The following is an 18,866-nucleotide window of genomic DNA, read 5'->3' as shown; positions in this document are numbered from 1 at the left end:
TCTATACTACCAGCCATACCTTTATTGTCGTTAAGGTGTATACCAAATGTAGATATGTAGCTGTTCATTTGCATGGTGTATGTCAGTGATATACTGGTGTTGTTTGAAGGTACGTCCTGTGAAATGGATGTCGTGCATATACTGACGTAAAACGATGACAGAAAACGATGACAGTTTAATACAGGGTTATTACAAATGATTGAAGCGATTTCACAGCTCTACAATAACTTTATTGTTTGAGATATTTTCACAATGCTTTGCACACACATACAAAAACTCAAAAAGTTTTTTTAGGCATTCACAAATGTTCGATATGTGCCCCTTTAGTGATTCGGCAGCCATCAAGCCGATAATCAAGTTCCTCCCACACTCGGCGCAGCATGTCCCCATCAATGAGTTCGAAAGCATCGTTGATGCGAGCTCGCAGTTCTGGCACGTTTTTTGGTAGAGGAGGTTTAAACACTGAATCTTTCACATAACCCCACAGAAAGAAATCGCATGGGGTTAAGTCGGGAGAGCGTGGAGGCCATGTAAAGCCCTACACCCCATTGTGCTATTCCTGCTTTGACTCCTGACAGGTAGACCTTGTATTCTCCCACTTCCTGGCCTGGCGGCAGAAACCTGAAGTGCGGCTTCAGCCGAACAAAACTTTATGAGTTTTTCTACGTATCTGTAGTGTGTTGTGACCATATGTCAATGAATGGAGCTACAGTGAATTTATGAAATCGCTTCAGTCATTTGTAATAGCCCTGTAGTTTACACCATAAGATGAAATTTACTAAAGAAATGGAAGTTAATAAGTGTATGAAGTACCAAGATCTGAAAATTTTAAATGGTGGAGCTCAGTATAAATTCAGTATTTTTCTTAAAAGTTCAGCAGCAGAAACATTGATTAAAAATTAGTTGTGCCACCTGGTTGCATACTAAAGGGCAGTGTTTTATTCTCTGGTACATTACTTGTTAAGCTTGCCGCTTGATAATGTCAAAAATCAGAGAGAAGCAACCACATTAAAAGAGCTGGCTATTAGGAATGGCTTTCTTAGTGATTTATTATGAATAACAAAAGATACTATGCTAATGGAAAACAAAGTGAAAATGAGATCACAGTAGTAAAACTTGAGGAAGTGGTGTAAAAAAACGATGTCGTTCCCGTACCTTGGGGTAGTTTCGGATAAACTTGCATCAACATTGAAGAATGCAAAAGTAGGAATTAGTTACCAAACAAACAACACTCTGCAGAGGCTAATCTGACCTAACAGTAACAAAAGGAAACCTTTCAGTAAAACAGGCATGTATAATATTCCATGTGGCACATGCTCCAAGTACTTTATTATATAGGCAGGACATCTTTTTAGCGTCAAGTTTAAGGAAAATGCCAGGAAAACAGATAGCGGTATTTACTCATTGGTATTCGTCTTAAAGGAGAATACCGTATTGGCCTGAAGGTAAGCCATCACCACATATAAGCTGCTCCCCAAAATTTTAAGGGAAAAAAAAAGAAAAAAGGTTTTGCACTAAAATAAGATTCAATCTGATTGACCGGATATAAATTACCAAAATTTTATTTTTACTTACATGTAAGACATCAGTATGTATTGTAAACATTTGTTCTAAAATTTAATAGAACAGATTTGCAACATGTGTTTTGTCTTATTTACTCTCATTGCTATCAGTACCATTATTCACTTCATCACTCTCACTCCTATCACTTTCTTCATTTTCTTCCCACAATATGTCATCTTCACTTCCATCCAGCATATTTGATATGCAGCATTTCTTAAACCTCTTGATGATGGGCTCTGATGATATTGAGGACAATGGAGTAAGAATCCACTCACACAAAAGGGTGACTGGTGGCTTCTTAATCTTACCTGATGGTGTAAGGGCATGGTCCTCATCCAGGAGCCAATCTGAATACATTTTTTGGGGGTTGCCCTTGAATGGTTTGTTTATGGCCACATCTAGTACTTGTGGTTTTGAAGCCACTCTTGTAGGTGTTACAAGATATGTTTTTTGTGCAGCAAGTTTATCTTTTACTTCAGATGTTAGATGTCCCTTATAAGCAACCAAAACTAGCATGGCTTTCATAGCAAGCAGTGCCCCAGGTCTGTGATTCCAAACAGTAGACTGCCAGTCAACCATGAGTTGCATTGTCAGTCAGCCATTTCCTTGACAGAAAATCACTAAGCATATAGGAATTTTTTTGGCATGGTTTTTCTCCTAAGAGTGACATAAGGGTGTAACTTTCTCCTACAGGCTGTAATAGGTCTACTGTCATATTGCTCAGCATGCCAAAAAATATTGGCATTTGCTCAGCATTGGCAATCTGCTAAAAGGGATATGAGTGACAGTTTTAGAACTGGATGTGATGTAACACTGGAAGTTGGCCAGCTTCTCCTTGAAATCTGCTGGTATTATCTGTGTTAGTGTAGCACTTTGTTGGAGAGCAAGGCCATTTCTCTGCATAAACTGAAGACACAAGACACGACCCAATACTCACATGAAATTCTCATTGTGGCACATTTAAGACTTTTGCGATTTCCAAGACCTTCAGTTGGATAATTTCTCATGAGATAGGCATCCCATCGTTCCTCATATCTTGCACATAGGAAAGAAGTTTAGCTTCAAGTTCTGCACACTTGCCACATTTCAGCTCCAAATGATTTTCTTGTTGAAACTGCCTTTTCCCATTTTCCTTCTGAAGCAGCTCAGTGTAACACATCAGATTCGTCCAGATCGCCTGGCCCCTCTGTTGATTGTGGTTTTGGCATCATGCACTATTGTAAGTTTGAAGCTTGCATTGTAACTACTCCGAATTTCGTGGCATAATGATGCCTTTTGCTCTAAATGGTCGTTCATATGGTCATAAATCAGGCCTTCTTATCAGTATCGAACTAAAACTGAATTATAAGCTAATGAAACGATACTGGTAGACCTACACAATGTCAGCACCAATAAAACATGTTGTGGGTTGGCAGGAGAGCCAACACCGGTTTTGAGAGGAAGCTGAAAGGCACGCATTTTAGCTCACGCAGGCTGGCGTGAGGTCTGGAACAGGACAAGGAAATTAGACTGTAGAAAAAACTGACGTAGCTGGTGGAATACTTAACTTTAATCCATAAATGGTGAATGTCCCTCTTGACGGTACTTGTTTTACAGCATCAATAGTAACTGGTAATGGCGCCTTGCTAGGTCGTAGCAAATGCCGTAGCTGAAGGCTATGCTAACTATCATCTCGGCAAATGAGAGCGTACTTTGTAGTGAACCATCGCTAGCAAAGTCGGTTGTACCACTGGGGCGAGTGCTAGGAAGTCTCTCTAGACCTGCCGTGTGGCGGTGCTCGGTCTGCAATCACTGATAGTGGCGACACGCGGGTCTGGCGTATACTAACGGACCGCGGCCGATTTAAAGGCTACCACCTAGAAAGTGTGGTGTCTGGCTGTGACACCACATTCGTCCCCCGCAAATCGGCTCATGGTTGTGGCATAAGGCTTCCGCCCGCCATGGGGAGGACCCCATGTTGACGTATGCGACGAGGTGGGGAGCCTAACAACAGGCGAGGCTATGCCACCCGCACCCTGCCTTTCGGACCGAGGGGAGCGAGGAAACGCCTGAAAACCTGCTCCAGGGTGCACGCCAACATGCGGTGTATGCGCAATAGAGAGACAGGAAGGGCCAAAGGGTCGACCTCCATCGGGCCGGGGCACCCAACGGGCGAAGACGACATATGGTCCGGAGCGGGCAAGAGTTCCATGTCGGAGGACAACTGGTCACGGGAAGCAATCGGCGGCACGTGACCCAGGAAGTGCCCGGCGGTTGCAGCGACGCGTCTACTGCGGGCGTCGCCGGCGGGAGAACAGGCGGCGGCGTCGCGTCGCCATGGGGCAAAATGGAAGGCAGCGTCGGTAACACCTGGGGCTGAGGCGAGCCAGTAGATGGGTCCCCAGGGCGCTGACCGGACGGCTCCGTCGCTGAAAGCAGACGGCTCCGTCGCTGAAAGCAGACGGGGGGCGGCAGATCCCAGGCGACGACATAGGCGCAGCTGATGGAGATGCCGACGCACCTCACCAGAGGCCCCCAAAAGATACATAGCGCGGCCGAGGCAGCAAAGAATGTGCCCTTCAAGCCAACGCCGTGAACCTCGATAGTTGCGGTAGTAGACAAGATCGCCTGGGGCAAAAGCAGGTGTCTGCCGCTGCACAGGAACCTGATGCGGCGGATGTAGCAAAGACATCAAGGTTCGATGAGGGCGACCGTGGAGCAACTCAGCCGGTGAGCGTCCATCTCGGGGCTGAGAGCGATACGAGGACAAAAAGAGCAATAACACGTCCTCCCGAGAATGCGACTCTTTCAACTTCAACATCTGTGACTTGAAAGTCCTGACCAATCGTTCAGCGGCACCGTTTGACTGTGGCGAAAACGGCGCAGACGTCAGATGTTGAATACTATTGGCCTTGCGGAATGACTGAAATTCTGCGGACATGAATTGTGGGCCATTGTCGGAAACAATAGTCTGTGGAAGACCTTCGATGCAAAAGATAGCGGATAACGCTTGGATGGTGGCAGATGACGTCGTGGAAGACATCCGGACAACAAAAGGAAAATTACTGAATGAATCTACCACAACCAACCATCAAGCATTCCAGAATGGACCAGCAAAATCGATGTGTAAGCGTTGCCAAGGGGAAGTGGCTTTTGGCCATGCAAAGAATTTCCACGGTGGTGCTGATTGTTGTTCAGCACACACCATGCAAGAAGAGCACATATTCGTAATCACGGCATCGATTCCGAATCAAGTACAGTGGTGACGAGCAAGTTGTTTCGTTCTCACTATACCCCAATGTCCTTGGTGGAGAAGCTGTAGGATAGAGGACTGTAATGAACGTGGGACCACGACCCTGGACTGATAATTATCAGAACGCAACAGCAAAACACCACGTCGTACAAAAAGTCTCTCCTTGTGAGCAAAAAATCTGCGAACCAACGGATTCCCGATCCGTGATTTTGACAAGGGCCATTGCGTAGCAACAAAATGCAGAACGGTAGCAAGGACAGGGTCGGCAGCTGTGGCTGTAGCTACACAACGAAAATCAATCGGAAACGATTCGACCGCGTCATCAGTTTTCGAATCAATGAACATGCAAGCAAGTTTGGAGGAACTGAATGCTCTATCCTCAGCAACAGGCAAACGGGAAAATGCATCGGCGTTTCCGTGCTTAGCAGTGGACCGATACAAGATATCGTAGCGGTACTGCGAGAGGAAAATAGACCAGCGAATGAATTTCTGCGCTGTACGTGGAGGTACAGGCTTGGTGGGATGAAAAAGCGATGTCAAAGGTTTGTGGTCTGTGATGATGGTAAAGTGACGACCATACAAGAAATCATGAAACTTTGTAACACCAAATACGAGAGCCAACGCTTCTTTCTCGATCTGTGAATAATTTCTTTGCGCAGACGACAGCAATTTGGATGCAAAGGCAATAGGGCGATCGTGCGAACCATCTTTGTGCGAACCATCTCTGTGCGCCAGCACAGCACCGATCCCAAAATCCGATGCATCCACCATCAACAAAAGGGGCTTCCGGCGATCGAGTGGCATAAGGCAAGTATTGTAAAGCAACGCCGATTTCAACTGGCGAAAGACGCGTTCGCATTCCATCATCCAGACAAACGGAACACCTTTACGGCGTAAGCGATGAAGCTGAGCTGAAATGGAAGAGGCATGGGGAACATATTTGTTATAGTATTTTATTTTTACCAGCACTCTCTGTAGCTGCTTCAAATTCTGCAGCGAAGGCAAGTCTTGTATGCCACGAAGGTGCTCTGGACTGGGATGTATGCCTTGGGCATTGAGTACATGTCCCAGATAGGGTATGTCACGAGCAAAAAACACACATTTGTCCTTCCACAAGCGAAGACCATTTTGTCGCAACACCTGAAATAATGTTCTGAGATTATCTAAATGTTCGCCTTCCGTCTTTCCGGAGATCACAATATCGTCCAGATAGTTTGCTGCAGTAGGGACCGACGCAGAAACAGTTTGTAGATATTGCTGAAACAATGCAGGGGCGGATGCACACCTGAATGGCAGTTGTTTGAATCGATACAAACCAAGATGCGTGTTAATCACCAAAACGCTCTGGGATTCTTCGTCCACCGGTATTTGCAAGTACGCATCTGCTAGGTCCAACTTCGAAAAATATTTACCCTGGCACAGTTTGTCAAAAAGATCTTCCGGGCGGGGTAAAGGAAAAGTTGCAGTCACTAGTTGTGGATTCACTGTTGCCTTGAAGTCCACACAAAGTCTCAATTTTCTGGAAGGTTTTGGTAAAATTACTAAGGGTGATGCCCAGAGAGAAGCCTGCACATGTTCAATTACACCTTGTGATTCCAAATCGTGTAATGTTTTTTGTGACCTCATCACGCAATGCGTGGGGAACATTGCGCGCTCTGAAAAATTTCGGTTGCGTGTTTACTTTCAGTTCCAAATGTGCTTTATAGTTCTTAGCGCAACCGAGGCCCGGTGCAAAAATGTCTGCAAATTCTTCACAGAGACGAGAAACACTGTCTGAAGGCACAGTCTGGTTCACTGATAGGACCTGATTTACTATAGACAAGTTAAACAACTGAAATAAATCGAAACCAAACAAGTTCACTGCAGAAGAACGAAGGATGTAAAATGACACAAGTTTTGTTTGTCCCTTGTATTTTGCAAGAAGGCTGCACTGTCCTAACACAGGGATATGCTGGCCGGAATAGCTAGTCAGCTTAACATTTGCGGCACGCAACGGAGGTGTGCCCAGCTGTTTGTACGTGTCTTGATTGAGCAGTTAAACTGCAGTCCCGGTATCGAGCTGGAATGGTATCACTTTGCCGTTAATGTCCAAGTCCACAAAAAGTTTATTGTCCTGCTGTCACAAGAGCGACTGTCTTGTGCAACGTGAACTGACACTGGTACAAAATCACTTGCGACGTGATGGGAGTGCCGGCGGTGTCGACGCACACTATGTGTGGGACGAACACAGTCACTGTTAGAGAGAGTGGCACTGGACGGAGTGGCATGAACTATATGAATTTCCATGGGCGAAGTGTCACGGGCCTGAGTATCCTTGGTTCGATTCCGATTCCGGCGCGAAGCAAAGGGCCTGGAATGGTTTTGAGCTTCCGATCTGAGCTTTTTCTGGCAAACACTTTGAACATTTCCTTTTTTATTACAGAAAAAGCAAATAGCTTGGCGTGACGGGCAGTTCTCACGCGAAAGTCTAGTAGCACACCACGGGCATGATTTTAGCACTGCAATTGCTTGCCGGCACGGTACACGTGGCTGAGAGCCTGGCGGCTTTGGCGCGGCCGGGCGCGAGGACTGTTTACTGTTCCGTGCAGTTCGCCCGACGGGCCGGTTAACCTGAAACACGGGTGGCGAAGTTTCAAATGATTCCTGAGCAAAGTCAAGTGTGTCCTGCCGATCCAATATGTCCATCACTTGTTGAAGGGAGGGATTGACTAGTTTCAAAATCTGTTCCCTTATACGAACATCAGAAACGTTCTGTGCAATTGCATCACATACCATAGTATCTGAATAAGGGAGTCCACATTCACACGCAAAAGCACAATCCCTAGTAAGGCCTTGCAAGGTTGCAACCCACTCCTGATTAGTCTGACCTGCCGTACGTTTCGTATGAAAGAAGGTATACCGTTTGGCAACTACATTGACCGATTCTTTGAAATATGCCTACGTCGCGTCGGGGAAATAATTTGACTATCACACGGTACGTGGTCACCCCGACGGAAGATAATAAAAAAGGCTGCCGCTCGTTACCTTGAATTCTGTAGGCGGTGAGATGGAATCGAAATTGGCGTGGTCACTCCGTCCAGCTTTCCAGTGCAGCATCAAAAGGACAGAAAGTTGGTGCAACTGCGTGTTGTGGCTGCGTTAGCGGTGGAGCGGCAGCTGCCGCATCGTTTTGCATTGCACGTTGGCCCTGGATGAGCTGTCCATGGGCATCCAGTAAGGCCTGCGTCTGCTGATTCTGTAAGCGATAAAATTCGGACAGTACATCTGGAGATGGTGGTGAAGCCATTACACAAGTACATCAGGGCAGTATAGTTACGAACGCAGTGTGGCCTCGTCGCCAAATGTTGTGGGTTGGCAGGAGAGCCAACACCGGTTTTGAGAGGAAGCCGAAAGGCACGCGTTTTAGCTCATGCAGGCTGGCGTGAGGTCTGGAACAGGACAAGGAAATTAGACTGTAGAAAAAACTGACATAGCTGGTGGAATACTTAACTTTAATCCATAAATGGTGAACGTCGCTCTTGATGGTACATGTTTTACAGCATCAGTAGTAACTGGTAATGGCACCTTGCTAGGTCGTAGCAAATGACGTAGCTGAAGGCTATGCTAACTATCGTCTCGGCAAATGAGAGCGTATTTTGTCAGTGAACCATCGCTAGCAAAGTCGGTTGTACCACTGGGGCGAGTGCTAGGAAGTCTCTCTAGACCTGCCGTGTGGCGGTGCTCGGTCTGCAGTCACTGATAGTGGCGACATGCGGGGCAGTACCATGAACGTTTTGGAAGAAATGGGACCTCATGATTGTCTCAAGACTCACTGTGAAAATACGTTAAATGAACAATCATACCTATTTCATTGAAGTGTCACTAATGTATCCAATATATAATGCTTCCATTTTAGATACTTGAAAATGGCCTAAGGCTGAAATTGTACAATAGTACATGAAATAAAGAGAATGGCAGCTTAAGGCATCATGAAATCTTTCAAAAAATGTTTCATTATTATGAGAAGGAAAATTGCTACTCACTATATAGCAGAGATGCTTCAGTCACAGGTAGGCACAACAAAGAGATTTTTCACACTTAAATATTTCGGCCAATGGCCTTTGTCAACAAGACACACACACACACACACACACACACACACACACACAACTCACACTCGTGGGTGTGAGTTGCACGAGCGCGCGCGTGTGTGTGTGTGTGTGTGTGTGTGTGTGTGTGTGTGTGTGTGTGTTGTTGACAAAGGCCATTGGCCGAAAGCTTTAAGTGCGAAAATCTTTTTGTCGTGCCTACCTGCGACTGAAGCATCTCCGGTATATGGTGAGTAGCAACTTCCTTTCTCATAATATTGTTACATTCCATCCTGGATTTTCCATTGTTTGAAAAAATGTTTCATAGAAGATTTCCTGCCAAATTCAACCCAGTCTTTCAAAAACTGGCTTATGTTAGGTGAATGCTCCTTGTAATGATCATCATGTTTCCCATTCCCTTGGGTAGAATACTTTATGTATTTCTATGCTGTCTTATTGTTTTCAATACGAAAATTTATGTAGATATACCGTAGCATTATAAATCTCTGCATGATTAGGAAGTGTTTTACTTACATCGAAATGTGAAAATGATGTTTTTTGCCGTAATTAATACAGTGATTGTACTTTTATACCTGAAATACAGGGAATCTCCTTGCGTTGTTTGGTTTCTTTGTGGTGTGATGCCTGCATGAGCCTATTTTAGATCCCACCCTTTAAATAATACAGTACATGACATGTTCAGTGTTGTGGCATGAAGAGTTTTACTTATATTCAAGTGTAAGGATGATGCTGTATACCTTGTTTCAGATGGTAATAGTACTTTTGTATCTGGCACTCAAGAAGGTGTTTCTATTGCACGATTGTCTTTGAGGAGTGATGCCTTACGAGCCCCACACTTCACGTCCCATCCTTTAAGTAGTACAATACATTACATATTGTATACAGTCCAGGGAAGCTGTGTTATACAAGAACTTTTGTAGTTGTGCCATGATAGTGTAAATACCTTCGTGACTATGTACTTTGTAATGTATTTTCTAATTTATGCATATGTGTGCATTTTTTATACTGTTAATCAAGTGGGATAGTCCTCACTCTTCCATAACCTTAAGCTTAGCACCTAAAGATCAAGACACCTGCGTACATCTCCAATGTGTATATACATGGTGTCTTTTCTTTTGGACATATTCATATCTTGGTCCGGTACAAACTTTTAACTGTCCCCACTGATTTCAGTCAGTGCCTACACATAGCTAATGCCTGTAATTCCTTAGTCTTGTCTCAAATGTAGTCCTCGAAAATGATTTAAATATGTTGAAGCTGTTGCCACATATTTTGGCCAGTATGGTGTTGCAGGCATTGATGGCCCAACCTGGGACTCCAGATAGCCGAGCTGAAGCCGGGACCCACCGCGCCCTATTTTGTCAGGAGGCCTAGCAAGTCCAATAGCGTCAAGGGGCAGTGCAGAGTGATACAGCGGTATTTGGAAGCGTTTCTTTATTCACATAAGTTACAGAAGCGTAACGTCGGTGCTCCGCCCGCGCGCTGTTCCGCGAGTCCAGCCGGCTCAGCAGCTTCTGGTATGCCGACACCGCTGCCGCCATCTGCAAGGCCAATCAACTGGAACTCAGCCGTGCTTGCCCGTTGGCCGCCTACCGAGTGTTGCGTCTTGCACTGCATAGCTGCCCGCGATTCCAAAGACTGTTAGAGTCCCTGGTCCCTGTCGCCCTCTGCCCCATTTGGCCTGCTCTGTCTGACCATGGGACGAAGGTGGTTGTACTGGTCACCTGTGTCCCTCGGCCACTTCTGCTCCCAGGACAGGATAAGACTGGACTTGAACCCGCGCCTTCCTGGATGCCATGCCGCAACTTGCCACTAGTGGTGCTTGCCGGATGGCAACACCCGCCGCTGTCTCTGGTGTTGCTGCAGCAGTGCCGCACCTCCTGCAGCGTACGTCCCGCCCAGACCCTGGTACACCAGGTTGGAAGCGAATATGGCCCGTCCTGGACCCGCTGCAGACTGCTGTCACTGTCCTCCTTCAGGCCAACTGTGCAGTCTCCAGGTACCGGGCTGCCGTGCTGTCCCGACGCGGTGTTGTGTCCCCAGAGGTGGAATACAGCCCGAACAAGTACAAGGAAACAAAGTACAGATTTACATAGAATATTTACAACATCGCTGTCAGTCTGGCCCCTATAAGTGTAGACCAGCACAGGTCCAACCCGACTCTCGACTGACTTGGTACACACCCCTCAAGCTAAAAGTGCCTGACTATTTATACTGCTTTTCCCATCACTTCTGACATAGAGTCAGAGAGAGATAGAAACTATGGCAGGGTTAAATTCCCATACATCAGCCATTTACACATCGCCCTCCTGGCTCTGGACTAGTGCCCCCGCCTCATACATCGCAATAACTTCAAGGCCCCAGAATTCATTGCCCAACCGCGCCTTTACTGAATTTTTAACAAAATTCCTCTTTCCTACAAATAAGACTAATACTAGTGCAACAATAGTGTTTGTTACTATGTCCAGTTTGCACAGATCCAGTTTCATAAGTTTTTATCCCATCTGTCACATATTGCTAAAATTAGTTAACATTGCTGCACTTATCTGTTTGTTCTGTGATTTGTTCTTGTGGTGTGATGGTGTATTTTATACAGTGAATGTATGTGACTTCATTTTTATTCTTTTTATTAATGTTGAGTAGTGCTGTATTTTCTGCTTATGAGTAATTTTTATTTTATTTTTAACCCAAATTCTTCACGGTTGTACTGTAAAACATGTATTTTTGTCAGCATCCAACATTTTAAATTCCCTTACATAAATTTATTGCATTGGTACATGATGCTCATAATAAGACCTGCCATAATTGGCACTTAGCAGAATTATCCAAGAACCCTTAGTATGTCGATTTACCTTGAGAGAAAGTAAAAGGCCCCAAAGCCAGCCCTACAAAATACGCTAGAATGAACCGCCTGGCACAGGGGTATGGGTTCCCAGCGTTTAGTTCTGCCATACTACAAATTTCCTCCAGAGGCACTTTTGTGCTCTCTAAAAATTATTTTGCTTGTTCAAATTCCCATGCCTGTACTTTGGAAGCATTGCCTATCTTGCTTCCTTCCAAGTTCTGCTTTGGATCCTACAATTCCCATACTTGCCAACTGCACTGCTCTTAAGTGCTGCACTGCTTGCGTGCCCTGCACCCATTCAAGGCTAACTGCTTCTCCACTCTGACCAAGGTTCCCAGAACTCCCATCAGCTTTGTTATGTGGCCAGCCAGTGGACCATCTGTCCCCAGGTGTGCCTGCTTCACACCCTCAGGGTAAACTGTGGCATACCCATTCCACACTTCATGTCCTTGCAAAATGGTGATTTTTACTGCAAATTTTCCCTCACAGTGGCTCCTATATGGTCACACATTGCATGAGTTTGACCTGCAGCTGTAACTACACATAAGGCGCAACTGCCTACCACCACCTTGCCATGGGAGAGCCCGTCCTGACAAAACTCTACCATCTGGTGAGCAAGATGTATGAAACAGGCGAAATACCCTCAGACTTCAAGAAGAATATAATAATTCCAATCCCAAAGAAAGCAGGTGTTGACAGATGTGAAAATTACCGAACAATCAGCTTAATAAGCCACAGCTGCAAAGTACTAACACGAATTCTTTACAGACGAATGGAAAAACTAGTAGAAGCCGACCTCGGGGAAGATCAGTTTGGATTCCGTAGAAATACTGGAACACGTGAGGCAATACTGACCTTACGACTAATCTTAGAAGAAAGATTAAGGAAAGGCAAACCTACATTTCTAGCATTTGTAGACTTAGAGAAAGATTTTGACAATGTTGACTGGAATACTCTATTTCAAATTCTAAAGGTGGCAGGGGTAAAATACAGGGAGCGAAAGGCTATATACAATTTGTACAGAAACCAGAAGCCAGTTATAAGAGTCGAGGGACATGAAAGGGAAGCAGTGGTTGGGAAGGGAGTAAGACAGGGTTGTAGCCTCTCCCCGATGTTATTCAATCTGTATATTGAGCAAGCAGTAAAGGAAACAAAAGAAAAATTCAGAGTAGGTATTAAAATCCATGGAGAAGAAATAAAAACTTTGAGGTTCGCCGATGACATTGTAATTCTGTCAGAGACAGCAAAGGACTTGGAAGAGCAGTTGAACGGAATGGATGGTGTCTTGAAGGGAGGATATAAGATGAACATCAACAAAAGCAAAATGAGGATAATGGAATGTAGTCGAATTAAGTCGGGTGATGCTGAGGGAATTAGATTAGGAAATGAGACACTTAAAGTAGTAAAGGAGTTTTGCTATTTGGGGAGCAAAATAACTGATGATGGTCGAAGTAGAGAGGATATTAAATATTGACTGGCAATGGCAAGGAAAGCGTTTCTGAAGAAGAGAAATTTGTTAACATCGAGTATAGATTTAAGTGTCAGGAAGTCATTTCTGAAAGTATTTGTATGGAGTGTAGCCATTTATGGAAGTGAAACATGGACGGTAAATAGTTTGGACAAGAAGAGAATAGAAGCTTTTGAAATGTGGTGCTACAGAAGAATGCTGAAGATTAGATGGGTAGATCACGTAACTAATGAGGAAGTATTGAATAGGATTGGGGAGAAGAGAAGTTTGTGGCACAACTTGACCAGAAGAAGGGATCGGTTGGTAGGACATGTTCTGAGGCATCAAGGGATCACCAATTTAGTATTGGAGGGCAGCGTGGAGGGTAAAAATCGTAGGGGGAGACCAAGAGATGAATACACTAAGCAGATTCAGAAGGATGTAGGTTGCAGTAGGTACTGGGAGATGAAGAAGCTTGCACAGGATAGAGTAGCATGGAGAGCTGCATCAAACCAGTCTCAGGACTGAAGACCACAACAACAAACATACAACCTCTCGGTCATAGAAAGTTCTGTACCAAGAGACTGGAAAATTGCGCAAGTCATACCAATACCCAAGAAAGGAAACAGGAATAATACGCTGAATTGCAGACCCATACCACTAACATTGATTTGCAGTAGGATTTTGGAATATACTTGCTTGAACATCATGAATCACCTCAAAGAAAATGATTTATTGACAAATAGCCAGCAGAGATTCAGAAAATATTGTTCTTATAAAACACAACTAGCTCTTTATTCTCAAGAAGTAATCCTATCAGTTGTGTGACTGGACTCATGATTTCCTGTCAGATGTGTCACAGTGTTCTGCCAATAAATCGAAGTCTATGGTTTGCTTTGCCCACATTACTATGTGATCATCCCAACTGAAGTTATATGTAACTGCAATCCCTAAGTATTTAGTTGAGTTTACAGCCTTTCGACTTCCGTGATTTAGAGAAAGTTTTTGACAGTGTTTCCTGGAATACACTCTTTGAAGTTCTGGAGATAGCAGTGATAAAATGCAAGGAGTAAACGATTATCTAAGACTTGTAAAGACTCCAGTTTTAAGAGTCAAATGATATGAAAGGGAAGCAGTTGTTGAGAATGGAGTGAAACAAGGCTGTTGCCTATTCACTGTGTTCTACAGTGTGGATATTGCGCAAGAGGTTAAGAAAATCAAGGAGAAATTTGACAAGGAAATTGGAGTTCAGGGAGAGGCATAAAAACTTTGAGGATGTTTGTCGATGACATTGTGATTCTGACAGAGATGGCCAAGACCTGGAGATCAGTTGAATGGACGATGTTTTAGAAACAAGCTATAAAATGAATATTAACAAAATGTAGTGTAATGAAGTTGGATTAAATCAGGGAATACAACATTTATGGCCAACTTGGTAGCTCATCTCCTGTGGATACCATTGGCGGTCCATCGTCATTGGATAGAAAGGCACTATTCCACACTTATGCTGGAGAAGGGTTATTGGTAGAAATGCCTGCTGCCGCTATTGGTTGGTCGTCATCAGTGGCTAGATTCGAAACGGACAGAGCAAGAGACGGGGAATGTTTACCCAAAATATTATTGCCCGCCGAGGTGACTTGCAGTGCGTTGTTTATGCCACTCACACACCGCGGCCGCGTATTTACTTCCTTGACGGCGGGGAGCCACGATGCCGGAAGCCTATAGCCATATAGGAGATGAGCTACCATGCTTCTGCAGCATAGCGGGACTATTAGCCTATGACTATGGCCCACCAATGGTAGCCAAATGAATTTTAACCGATACTATTACTTTTCCAGCACCAACACCACAAACCCCCCCCCCCCCCCCCCCCCTTTATAAGTGGACGCGACACTCGTCTCTGACAGTGTTCTAGCAGTAGTGGACACCAAAAGATCCTGAGGAAGATCCCAACAGAGGGGTCAAAATGTTGAACATTTTAGAAGAAACATGATGCGACCTAATAACCCAGAAGATTTTAACTTCAAATTTTGAATAGTTTGTAGGACTCAAAGCCATTTTTATTTAACCCTAAAGAAACTAAATCAAACTGAAGAGCAGCAAAGGTACATATTTGCACTGTCTCCTTAGATAGAGCTGACATCAATCTGTAGGTTGGTTTGACCAGCACCGTGATTTATTGGGCAGGGTCCTCTCAGTCTAGGTGTACCCTTGTCATCTTCAGTCCCCCAGACATACGTGGACCTACAGTTTAAGGCGGGCTCCGAAACAAGTTGAACTCAGTATTTTGTACATTAACAAGCATTGCCTTAGGTGAGAGTATCAATAAGTGGGGGAAAAAAAAAATCTTATGACTGATCTGGAGTAGAACCCCAGACCATCTGATCAGTAATACAGCATGTTACCACTGAGCTACGAGGACAAAATTATGTTTAGGTATTGGCCAACTAATATGTAGTTGCTCATTGTCTTACAAGTAATTACTGCTTTTATGCAGAAATGTGTGTGCAGTTGTAATAACAATTTAAAGACATGTTCAATAGTTAAAAATGTAATAGAAATAGTTTAGTTGCTGCTGTTCGTGCCTATAGAACATTATCGTAAGAGATGTTTGATCATTATTGACTGCTGTCTGTCTGCTACAGATAGTTCGAATTTCCCTCTCTTTATCCGATTTGATATGTCTTTGAATTAATTACATTAATTATGAGTTATTTCCATTAACTTTTATGAGATCAATTATTATCTGCATTCATTACATAAATTGCTAGTATTTTCCTCAATTGATTGAAAAAACACTGTTTCGAACTTCAGCAGCATGACAGTAACATATTCACATATTTTTACTATTTATTGTGTTAACAATAACTTATTTATTATTTACCCCTTTTCAACGTGTATTTGCCCAAAACAAAATCCATTCTTTGGTAGTGTTATTAGGTTGTAAACCATAGAGTACAGAGAACTTGGTCCACGAAATTTCGCCACTCAAAGTTTATCCTAGTTCGTGGTGACATAATTTGAGGTTAACATTTATCAACACAGATTTCTCAGTTCAGCTTGATCTGAGTGCTAATTAAAGACCAACTGCTTTATAAAATGGTGGTAGATAACTTTTACAATTTCAGCAGCAAAATAACTGACGATAACTGAAATAGTGAGGATATGTAATGCAGATGCAATAGTGAGGGAAATATTTCAGAAAAAGAGAAATGTGCTAACATACATTATAAATTTAGCTGCTAGGATGTCCTCTGTAGATATTTGTCTGGCAAGTAGCCCTGTAGAGAAATGTAATGTGGATGATAAACAGTCCGAACAGGAAAGGAATAATAGTATTTGAAAAGGCGAGTGATACAAGAGAAAACTGAAGATTAAGATAACTAATGAAGAGAGATAGAATACAGTAGTGCTGGAAACAAATTATGCCACAACTTGACTAAAAGAATGGATTGCTGTATAGGACACATCCTTAGGCATCAAGGAATTGTGAGTTTGATAGTGGGAGGAAGTGTGGAGGAAAATTTGTGGAGGGAGATCAAGACTTGAGTACAGTAAATAGTTACAAATGGCTGTAGGTTGTAGTAGTTATACAGAGGTGACTATGCTTGCACTGCATAGATTAGCATGGAGAGTCACATCAAACCAGCCTTCAGACTGAAATCTACAACTACTACTACAACACAGTGTCCTGTCAGTTGACAGATCATTATTTTCGTTACAATTATAATAGATTTAAGCAAAATTAATGTGCTTTGTGAGAAAGGTTGAGCAGAGGCCAACTGTATTCTTATTGTTATCATTCGGAAAGAGAGATGAGCTCTGTATGATTGACTGTAAATGAATTTTTTTGTTACTTTGCATTAAGATGCCTGTTATTTGCATTCTTCATGTTCCAGTTTGCTGAACAAAGTACTTTTCTCCCAGGAAGGATGTTATGGCCGTCCACCTCCATTTTGTGACAGAGTAAAGGATTGATGATTTCACTACCCCATCAATCATCAAGAGATGTAAGAAGATAATTTACTGTGTATCACCAACATGTAAGTTTCACTTTTCTGTGGCATCATAGATTATGACTAATTAATATTTTTGTGTTTCCTTCTCAGTGGAATATTTCTAAGACTGACAATATTAATGAAAAAAGTTTTTGATACACTTTGTTTTGAGATTACCAATATGCAGCAGGAGTCAGATCCTGTGTCAAATCTTAGAAGAATCATAACTCTTGTAGAAAAGACAAAATTTTTCCTCAGTAACCCATACCATCTTGCTAATTTGATTTGAGGATATAAATTGTTTGAAGTTTATCAAGCAAGGTGGCATCTTTGAGAAGCAGAACCAATTTATTCCAGATGTTTTAGGTTTCCTGTGTTCAATTAAGTGATAGATTTTTTTCCACCTCATCTGCTAATGTTTTGTACTTTGTGAGCAATTTGTTAGCAGTTATTCACTGAATATGAACCTTACCAGAGCACACCAAGTAAAAGCATTTTTGGAGGTGATAGGAAGCTGTAGAGGGTTTTGTACCTCCCAATGGTGAATTCCAGTTAAACATCACCAGTGGCGCACATTGTTTGTGTAACTGCACGGACACATTCAGGAATATGTCTCTAATCAGTCTTATAGGAAGGTGGCACAATGTGAGGACATTTGATTTTGCAGAAGTTGTTGAAAGATTCATCAGTGAACCTCAAATTATGTGCTTGTTATTGGCCATAACATGGGTACAAGTGTCAGAGGAACATAATCTGTACTGTCTTACACAAAAGCTAAGCACCCAAAATGGAAGAGAAAGCAAAATGAAACTTCACGTGTTGAGAGGATATGTGATTTTATTTCTGTGATTACAAAATTGAGTCAGATGTACAAAGAACTTTGCAGTATGAGCCCAATTATCAGTATGATGTTGCACCCCATATGGTCTGGATGCATGCACTTATTTGGTTGGTTAGGGGTCACAAAGTCTTTGAATCCTCTCCTGAGACAAGCTGGCCCACAGCTGTTATAACTGCTGCTTGCTATCCTGGATGCTTGCACTGGGACAGAGAAAATGTCTGAGCTGGTCCCACAAATGTTCTGCTGGAGACATCTCTGGGGATCTTGCTGGTTGCACGGGCCGTGTGTGGACAAGCATTGTCTTATTGAAAAAGGGCACCACAATACTGTTACGTGAGGGGTAACACACGAGGAGACAGGATGTCCTTGACATACTGTTGTGCCATCAGAGTTCCCTCAGTCACTACCACCTGTGACCCAAAGTCATATCATGACACAAGGAGTAACATTGCTGTGCCTCCCCAAACCATTGGAAGAAAGGGTCCTCTCCCTAGGTCAAATTTTTGAGAACAGAATGTATTCTTAAAGTTTAAGTAATCTTTAAGGAATTTAGCTTCTTACAGTTGAGAATGCCATAATAGTCTAAAATCTTGATCATGGTGAATTAATACACTTAATAACAGTCCAGGCAGAAAGTGTTGTCCTTTCTAAAATATTGCAGGACTGTGAATAAAAGTAAAATAATTGTGTCAAATATGTTCCCTACAGACAAATCTTTACAATACTCCTCTTTATTAGTTAGGATGAAGCTTATTTCGCTTTTGGTTAGCTCGTCTGGACTCATCAAAGTCCAGTGCTTCTGGCAACTGCAAGCATAGGGGTCAGAGAGAGTAGGTTATATGGGGATGGCCA

The 18,866-nt window shown here is 43.2% G+C and overlaps 1 protein-coding gene across 4 annotated transcripts in view; it reads left to right on the top strand.

The window, feature by feature from the left end:
• The window catches only part of LOC126184617 (SPRY domain-containing protein 3-like), a 164,961-nt gene that overhangs the window by 27,584 nt on the left and 118,511 nt on the right, over positions 1 to 18,866 (top strand). For all 4 annotated transcript variants that reach the window (XM_049927075.1, XM_049927074.1, XM_049927073.1 and 1 more), the window contains exon 2: positions 17,075 to 17,218. The gene's annotated coding sequence lies outside the window, so the exon portion shown is untranslated. The remainder of the gene's footprint in view (positions 1 to 17,074; positions 17,219 to 18,866) is intronic.

This window comes from Schistocerca cancellata, chromosome 4, assembly GCF_023864275.1.
Source record: "Schistocerca cancellata isolate TAMUIC-IGC-003103 chromosome 4, iqSchCanc2.1, whole genome shotgun sequence".
In the NCBI taxonomy this organism is placed as follows: Eukaryota; Metazoa; Arthropoda; class Insecta; order Orthoptera; family Acrididae; genus Schistocerca; species Schistocerca cancellata.
This window is presented reverse-complemented; position numbering and strand designations above follow the sequence as displayed.